This window comes from Saccopteryx leptura, chromosome 2 (genome assembly GCF_036850995.1).
Source record: "Saccopteryx leptura isolate mSacLep1 chromosome 2, mSacLep1_pri_phased_curated, whole genome shotgun sequence".
Classification (NCBI taxonomy): domain Eukaryota; kingdom Metazoa; phylum Chordata; class Mammalia; order Chiroptera; family Emballonuridae; genus Saccopteryx; species Saccopteryx leptura.
The window spans coordinates 200,894,476-200,903,914 of NC_089504.1; the positions used below are offsets into that span (position 1 = coordinate 200,894,476).

Sequence of the window (9,439 nt, forward strand, 5' to 3'; positions counted from 1 at the left end):
ACTAATCACATTTTCAGGGTCCCACCATCCTGACTTCAGTTTAACCTAATCATCTCCCAAGGGCCTTGAATTGGTTTTGTGTCTTGAATAGGTTTTTTCCACCCAACACTGGTATTTCCCAGTGGGCTGGAGTACTACAGTTATTGTTTATTTTGTTTATTTATTTATTTACTCTTTGGCAAAAAGCACAAGTTGAGAAAAGTTATATTACTTGCTTAAATGCCTATAGCTAGGAAAGAGCAGAGCTGGAGTTGGAACTCTGGGAGCCAAAGTTCCCTTGTGTAAGGGACATGCTAGCCTGGCTCCCCACAAACCCATGTGAACATGAACCCAGGCTCTCCATGGATAGTAGGTTGGCTCTCTAAAGACAAGCAAACAATCGTGCTGCAAAATGAGGTAAAAACCAGTGTACAAGGAGGGTTACCAAACAACAGTCTAGCAGAGGTTCTGGCACATTTCCACACATTGAAATCACCTGGGATTTTAAAAAATACTGAGGTGTGTGTCCTACTCTATTGATTAAATTGGTCTTGGATAACGTTCCAGATATCCCAATTAAAAGACAAAACAAAACAACAAAATGCCCTGGCCAGATAGCTTAATTGGATAGAGCATCTTTCCAAGAACATAAGTTGCCAGTTCAATTCCCCAGTCCCAGCACATACAGGAACAGGATGATGTTCCTGTCCATCTGACCGTCTCTCCTTCCCTCCCTTTCTCTCACTAAATTCAACAAGTAACTTTTTTAAAGTGTTATAAAGTACTGCACCCCAGATTCTGAAAGGCACTTGCTGGTCAAATAAATTTGTAAATATGATATATATGTTTGCTTGCTTATAGTTTGCATTGTGTGTGGGGGACAGGCTATAAGCTGGCAGGGTCATTATATCCTAGGGCTTAGTTTTAAGACTAAGCTTTTCCCCCACACCCTTGAATGATTGCATGATGTGGGGTGGTGCACTCTCATGAGAAATCCCATATTGCCTCAGATAAGAGACTTTGTATCAGAGACTTCCTTGTTTGTATATTGGATTAAAGGTTTTTATTTCTACACTATAAAATGGGGCAGACCAGGAGCTTGCTCTCTTGGTACCTGAAATTAGCATTAGAGAAAAGGGTAGAGAAAGGAGAGCAGGGAAAGGCCACGTGGAGAAGGCAGGAGAAGCAGCCAAGATGGCAGAATGCTGAAGAAAAGTCAATTTGTGCAGAGTTTGTGCAGAGAGGAGATGGGGAACAGAGGTCAATGAGACTGGTGAGGTTAGAAACTTTTGATTCTAGAAAACTCAGATAAGTCAGTGGCTTTGGGAGCCCTGAATAAAAAGGGAAGTGTTTTCCCACTGTGTGTATTTCTTGACTGCTGGGTGCAAACAAGGATTAAAGCTAATGGCCGACCAGTTTTTGGCTCCATTGTTTCATTATTGTCTTTCCAAATCTAATGCAAACTGTAGCATCCACCGGGTACGAGAACAAATGTTGGAGACTTTCAGGAGTTAAGATGTTACTTTATTGGCCAGTTTAACCTGCGCAGGGGCGAACTCCCGAGATGTCCGGAGACACCTTGCCCACAAGGAGCTGCAAATGGGAGCCGCGCCTGGAGCTTACAGCCAGGCCCTTATATATCCTAAGTGAGCAAGCATAGACAGAAGCAGATGTGGCAGTTTAGCTATTGGCTAGGGAGGTCACATGCAGCATAGCAACAGGGGCCGGCATAGCAACAGGGGCCAGTTTTAGCTTAGTGGTGAATTTCAAACCTAAACTTCTGATAAGGGTCTCTGACCTTCTTTGTTCCCAGCCTCACAGGAGCCATATCAGCACTTACTGTTCCTGCAATAGTTACACTCTTTGGCAGCTCCAGTACTCCCTGAATCTAACATTCCCCCATCTCTTTTGGGCATAAATCAAACCCTTGATTCTTCATCATTGGGGAGAATGGTATAAGGCTGGGGCTCATGAGAATTTTCTACTTTAGCTGTAGCTATAAGCTAATTGGGTCTTATACACTGGCTAGTGATTAGCCTACTACGCCTCTCACAATGGTCAGCGATGAGCTCAGGGGGAGAGGGGTATTTATAGGCGAAACCTACAAGGTTACAATGTTTTCAGCACATTTGTACAATATCTTTGCAAAAGTACACAAGCACACACTGTTTTAAGATAATAAACTATTGATACTTTCCTGCAATATCGGCAGGGCTGATACACAAGGAACGTGTCCTGCCTTGTATTTTTTTTTTTTTGTACTAACTTCTTACAACTTGCACAAACCTTTTGCAACTTATACAAACCTTCAACTTTTATGCACTTTCTTATTCAGAAATAACTGGCCTTTATAACAACTTGCTTTTCCCTTTTCTTTTCAAAAGTACCTCTATACTTTATACTTTTTATTATTAAAACTATACAATTCTTTTTTAGTCAAAACTCTTGATTTAAAAATCTTTAACCTTTAGTAACAATTAAGTTGACTTTCTTTTTATCCTAGTTTCCCTTTTCCTAAAGCCTGATTAAAAGAGTCCTTAGTTAGTTCCTCTAGGCATTAGCCATGCGTGGACCAGTTAACTTCTGGTTTGTGGCTGAAGCAGGGCATGCTGTCCTTCTCAGGGTCAGCTTACAAGGGTTGGCAGGGTCAGTCTTCGCTGTCCACAAAGGTGTCTCTGCTGGGACTGCAAGCTTCAGCCAGCTGCGGTGGACCCAGGGGGGTATACCTTCTACCTTGGCAATAGTGGGGGTGCTCAGGATCATAGTGTGTGGACCCGTCTACGTGGGAGTCAGTCCTTGGGTGGTGTACTTCTAGAAGTAAGTGCCTCTTGGACAGTCTTTGAACAGTTTGCAGAGTAACCTGTAAAACCTTCTTATGTCCTACTTTCTACAGCACAGACGTATCCCTTGATGGGGCCGGGAAGCCTGGCAGGCTTTCAGTTCAATGACCTTTCTTTCTACTCTGGAGCAGGGCCTGCAAGGACTTGAGGAAATTATGATTAGAAATCTCTAGTTCCCCTCTGGTCAATCGAGGTACAAGGGGCACAGGTTGCCCAAATAAGATTTCATAAGGGGTCTATTTATTGAGATAGGGGGTACATCTGGTTCTAAAAAGGGCGAAAGGGAGGAGCTCAACCTAGTTTTCGCCGGTCTCCCCTCTTAGCTTAATTATAGTTTCCTTCAGAATCCTGTTCATTCTTTCTACCTGTGCTGAACTTTGGGGCCTATAAATGCAATGCAATTTCTAATTAATACCTAACTTAGTGGCTAATTCTTGAGATATCCTGGATATGAACGCAGGTCCATTGTCTGATCCTAGGGCTAGGGGAATGCCATGTCTAGGTATGATTTCCCTTAATAAGACTTTGCAGACTGTGGAAGCAGCCTCTCCTCACATGGGGAATGCTTCCACCTATCCTGAGGTGTCTAATAATACTAGTAGATACTTATAACCTGACTTCCCAGGGGTCATATCTGTGAAATCTATTTCCTACAGTTCTCCCGGAGCTTTCCCCCAATACCTCATAAAGGGGGGTAGCTTCTTATTCTGTGCGTTTACTCTGGCACAGATGCTGCACCTCGAGACAATGGAGTGGACAATATCTCTGATGTTGGGCCCTACATAATACTTCCTACTATTTCTCTTACTATTCCCTGGGGTAAATAGAGCCGGGAGTCTGGAAGCTCTATCTTTCCCTGCTGATTTTTCTTCCCTTTCAACTGCATCCCTTCCTGCTCTTCTTCTGGGGAATATCTAGGATCCGGAGGTAGCGTTGGCTTAGGCAGCAATGGCAGAAGGCTTTCTTGTGGCCTAGTGGCTGCCCCTCTCTGGTGTCCTTTGCAGTGGATGATTGCAACTTTGGTAGGTAGCCAAATGGCGTTTAGGAGGGCAAGAATTTCATTGCGATTTTTAATGTCTTTCCCCCTGCTGTCTGTAAGGCTCAGGTTAGTCCTATTAGCTCTGCCCTTTGTGCAGATGTTCCTGCGGGCAGTGCTTTCTGCCACAGGACCTTATTTTCCATGGCCACTGCTGCCCTTGCATGTCGCTGTCCATCCTTAATAGAACTGCTCCCGTCTGTAAAGAGGGTCAGGTCTGCCTTCCCATATGCTTGATCCCTAATTCCGGGCGGAAGCCAGTCACTGTGTCAAGGATTTGTTTGCAACTGTGGACCAAAGTGGAGTCACTGGGTTCAGGGCAGCAGTTTTGAGGAACTGAACAGATGGAGGGTTCAGCAGCTGAGCCTGATACTGCACTAGCTGCACATTAGATAGCCACCAGTCAGGAGGTGCTCGCAGCACTTGCTCTACGTAGTGCTCCTCAATGACTTTGATGTCCTGCCCTAAAGTTAATTTACTAGCCTCCTTGACTAGTATGGAGGTGGCAGCAAGTGCCCTCAGACATGTTGGCCATCCCGAGGCTACAGGATCAAGTCTCTTGGACTGATAGGCAACAGGCCTCTTCTACGGAACCAAGTTCCTGGCTCTGTACCCCTAAGGCTACGCCTCCCTTTTCTGCTATAAATAGCTGAAAGGGCCAAAGCTGGGGCAACTGCCAGGACCTCTTTCAGTGCTTGGAACGCTTGCTTCTTCTTATCTGTCCATGTGAACTGCTCTTCCTTACCCCTGGTCAGTTCGTGCAGGGGTTCAGCTAGTTCTGCAAAGCCTAATATCCACAATTGGCAGTATCCTACTGCACCTTGGAATTCTCGTACCTGTCTCTTGTTAGTAGGCTCAGGGATCTGCAAGACCATCTGAATTCACTGGCTGGATAATGTCCTTTGCCCTCCCTGTAAGTTATAACCCAAATAACTTACAGTTTGCGTCACAATCTGGGCCTTCTTGGCGAAGACTCGATACTCCATTCGCCCGAGATCTTGTAGCAGGTCCAAGGTAGCTTCCTTACACTCTCCTTCATCCTTGGCAGCTATGAGGATGTCATCCACATACTGGAGTAGTACGATTGACAGATGGGAGAAGCGGAAAGCCTGCAGATCTTTGCTGAGGGCTTCATTAAAAATGGTGGGGGAATTCTTAAACCCTTGTGGTAGTCTGGTCCAAGTGAACTGCCCCACCAGTCTATTATCTGGGTCATTCTATTCAAAGGCAAAGATCCCTTGGCTCTGAGGTGCCAGGGGAATACAAAAGAAGGCATCCTTCAAATCTAGGACAGAATAATAGGTATGGGTTGGGGCAATGAGCTCAGTAAGGTATACGGGTTGGGCACCGTGGGATAAATAGTCTCTACCTGTGCATTCACCTCCCGCAAGTCCTGGACCGGACGATAGTCTTGGCTCCCCGGTTTCTGGACAGGAAGCAGCGGGGTGTTCCAGGCTGATTGGCACCTTCGAAGGATGCCTGCCTCCAGCAGGCATTGCAAGTGCCGGGTGATTCCCTGTTTAGCTCGGGCTGGGACCGGGTACTGCCTGATCTTAACCAGTCTAGCAGTGCTAAGCAGTTGCACCAGGACAGGCGGTTGGTGAGCAGCCAAACCTGGGGGGTTGGTTTCCGCCCAAACCTCAAGTACCCAGGCACACAGGGCATCTGGAACCCCTTCCTTGGCCTCCTTACCTTCTAGGACGGTGGCAAGTAAGTGTTCTTCAGGCAGTGGGACAGTTACTTCCATGCTGACCTCTGCCTCTTTGTTCCCCATAGGGCTTTCCTCCTGTCGGAAGGTTATGGTGGCCTGAAGTTTCTGCAATAAGTCCCTTCCAAGCAGTGGGTAAGGGCAGTCTGGAATGACTAGGAAAGAATGGGTGATGGTGCCTCGACCTAAGTCAGTAATTCTTGTGGTGGCCTATGGGTAGGCTTCTGCTTTGTCCGTTGCCCCTCTTAGTAGTTGTCTTCTGCATCTGGCCCTGTGGTTTCTTTAGGACTGAGTAGGTGGCTCCCATGTCGACTAGGAAGTCTATTAGTTTTCCTTCGACTGTTAAGGTGACCATGGGCTCCTGGGAGCTGGCAGGAATGGAGCCCTGGCCCCGTCAGTCTAAGGTTTGGAGCAAGACCTCTGGGCCCTGTCTTGGCCCTTGGCTGTTGGTCTTTAACCTTGGACACTGTCTTTTCTAGTGCCTTTTCTCTTTACAATAGGCACATTGATCTTTTGCTATTCGCCGTCCCTGGCCCTTTTGCTGTCCCCCTTTCCCTTTGGGAGGAGGTTTCTGGGCAGTGGCAGCAATCAGAATTTTGGCAACTTCCTTCGCCCTGCCAACCTCCGGATCATCCCTATTGATATACATCTTCTGGGATAACTCTAATAGCTTGCTTCTATTCTCTCCCTCGAACCCCTCAATCTTCTGAAGCTTTTTCCTAATATCTGAAGCAGCCTGAGTCACAAAGGCTATATTTACTAGTCTCCTGTTCTCTTCTGCTCAGGATCTAGAGGGGTATATACTCTATAAGCCCCTATGAGTCTCTCTAGAAAGGCTGCTGGGGATTCCTCTCTTCCCTGGATGACTTCACTTACTTTACTAAAGTTGGTTGACTTTCTAGCTGCTGCCTTGAGCCCTCTCAACAGAGCCCGGCGATACTGGAGGAGCACGTCCCTTCCCCCAGCGGTATTAGGGTCCCAGGTAGGAGGTTGAGACGGGAGAACGTCTTCTATTTCCCTTCTTCCCTCCTAAGTTTCCCTTTCTTCTCCTAATACTGCCTTAGCTGCTGACAATCATCCCATGTGGGCTGATGGGTCCTAAAAATGGTCTCAAGGAGAGATATTAGTCCCTGAGGTTTCTCAGAAAATGGGGGATTCTGATGTTTCCAATTGTATAAATCACTAGTGGAAAAAGTCACATAGATGAGGCGAGGAGGTGCCCGTGGGCCAGCATCTGGTGCCAGCGGTGCCTCCCGGAGAAGGAGGCAAAATGGCTGCCCTCCCGGAGGAGGAGACAAAATGGCTGTATCTACCCACACATCCATATACAGGTATTGGTCTGGGTGGGGAGCCCTATAGACCGTGGCTCTGACAGCAAACAAAATTGGAAGGTCAAAAGTGCCCTCTGTGGGCCGTCCTACATTAAATGCAGGCTATTCCAGCTGGCTCAAGGTCGGGAGGAAACCTGGACTTGGCTGCGGACCTCCGTACCCCTGAGCCCTCTTCTGGAAATCAGAAAAATTCTTCAACAGGCACTCGAGCAGGGATCCTGACACAGACTCCTGTTGTCCCATCCTAGATGAATCAGGAATAATGAGAAAGGGTAGGATACAGGCAACACACACTATTAACACAAGGAACACACTTATCTCTCTCACACTCAACTCAGTCATTTGAGCTCAGACAAAACGCAGCGCAGCGCAAAACGGATTCCTAATGTGACCGGTCACTCCTAAAGTTAACAAATCCAAATATCCAAATTTCAGAGAGCGGCGTCCCGCTTCTGAAAGCCCTGGGTGGATTACCAGCAGTGTCCTACCTACCACCTCAGGATTGTGTGCTCCGGAGCCCAAAATCAAACTAAATGAGGATCCTCCGTGAATACTTACTCAGCTCGAGCTGTCCTTCTGGTCTCCAACCCAAAACTCCGCCAAGGGAGAATCCCGGGACGAGCCCCCAAAATGTAGCATCCACCGGGTACGAGAACAAATGTTGGAGACTTTCAGGAGTTAAGATGTTACTTTATTGGCCAGTTTAACCTGCGCAGGGGCGAACTCCCGAGATGTCCGGAGACACCTTGCCCACAAGGAGCTGCAAATGGGAGCCGCGCCTGGAGCTTACAGCCAGGCCCTTATATATCCTAAGTGAGCAAGCATAGACAGAAGCAGATGTGGCAGTTTAGCTATTGGCTAGGGAGGTCACATGCAGCATAGCAACAGGGGCCGGCATAGCAACAGGGGCCAGTTTTAGCTTAGTGGTGAATTTCAAACCTAAACTTCTGATAAGGGTCTCTGACCTTCTTTGTTCCCAGCCTCACAGGAGCCATATCAGCACTTACTGTTCCTGCAATAGTTACACTCTTTGGCAGCTCCAGTACTCCCTGAATCTAACACAAACCTGCACTGGTCAGGTGGCTGTGATGGTGGCCATGGCTACTAGCTTTACATTTGGCATAATCTGTGGCAGGATTTGATACAGGTCAGCAAGGAGCCACCATCACCTTTGAGCAGTGGAGTAGAGGACTGACTGCTGTATGGCTCTCTATGGCTGTCCTATTGGGGGCCGTAGGATGGCTGACTTTTACAGCCATGTGTGAGGAAACTGAGAGCTCTGTGGAAGAGGCTACCTGGGACCTACAAACTGAGAAATAGAAGAAGTTGGAGCAAATGTGGGTGAAAGAGATGCTGACCCTGGAGCTGAAGCAAACACCGGAGGAGGCCAACCAGATTTGTGAGATTTGCTTAAAAAGGGAGCAGCCCCTGAAGAAGGAATCACAGGTTTGTGAGTTGCAGATTGCCCTGGACGTTGTGGAGAGCCAGCAGCGGTGAAAGACTGGGGCTAAGGCTGGAGCTGGAGCTGCAAGGCCTGCAGAGAAGAAGGCAGCAGTGGTCCGGGGCTTGAGCCTGGCAGCAGAAGCTGATGTTTTCAGTTCCTTTTGGAGGATGAGAAGAATCAGGCTGGAATTGTGATTCACAGTTTCCAGAAGGTGAGAGCCCGGCAGCAAGGAGTAACTGGTAGGTCTGTAATTTGGGGTGAATGCCATCATACTCTCTGCAGCAGAGATGAAAATGCTGACTGCCATTGCCACATGCTCCTCTTTGGGACAGTGTAAGACCTGCCAGGACAGCAGGGATGGGGGGTGGCTGAGGCCCCATGTGCTTGGACTGATTCCTGGACTATCACCAGTGAGCACAGGCTCCTTTGCTGGATGACTTATGAATTTTGGTCAATGAGAAATATCCTGATAGGGGTGGGGAGCAGCTTTGCTGGAGGCCCTCCTCCTGCCCAGGAAGCTTTTTCCATGGCTAGAAAGAAGGCTGAGGACATTTTGCACTTCGGGCTAAGTGCTCAGAGACTGGTGAAATGTACCTTTGTAATTGTTAAAACTGTATGATTTGTGCTGTTGTAATTTGTGTAATGTGCCTAATTTTTTTGTGCAGGTATACCTGTGCTTTAGATTGTGAAGCAAGCAAAAGGGGTGGAATGCTGGTCAAATAAGTTATTAAATATGATATATACGCCCTGGCCCATTGGCTCAGCGGTAGAGCGTCGGCCTAGCGTGCGGAGGACCCGGGTTCGATTCCCTGCCAGGGCACACAGGAGAAGCGCCCATTTGCTTCTCCACCCCTCCGCCGCGTTTTCCTCTCTGTCTCTCTCTTCCCTTCCCTCAGCCAAGGCTCCATTGGAGCAAAGATGGCCCGGGCGCTGGGGATGGCTCTGTGGCCTCTGCCTCAGGCGCTAGAGTGGCTCTGGTCGCAACATGGCGATGCCCAGGATGGGCAGAGCATCACCCCCTGGTGGGCAGAGCGTCGCCCCATGGTGGGCGTGCCGGGTGGATCCCAGTCGGGCACATGCGGGAGTCTGTCTGTCTCTCCC

General features: G+C 48.1%; 1 long non-coding RNA gene across 1 annotated transcript; it reads right to left on the reverse strand.

The window, feature by feature from the left end:
- Nucleotides 1–2,403: 2,403 nt before the first annotated feature.
- Nucleotides 2,404–9,070, reverse strand: LOC136395339 (uncharacterized). The gene is made up of 2 exons (XR_010749315.1): nucleotides 7,453–9,070; nucleotides 2,404–7,138 (listed from the first exon to the last, which is right to left on the reverse strand). It is a non-coding gene; the product is annotated as an uncharacterized lncRNA (long non-coding RNA).
- Between the last annotated feature and the right edge of the window lie 369 nt (nucleotides 9,071–9,439).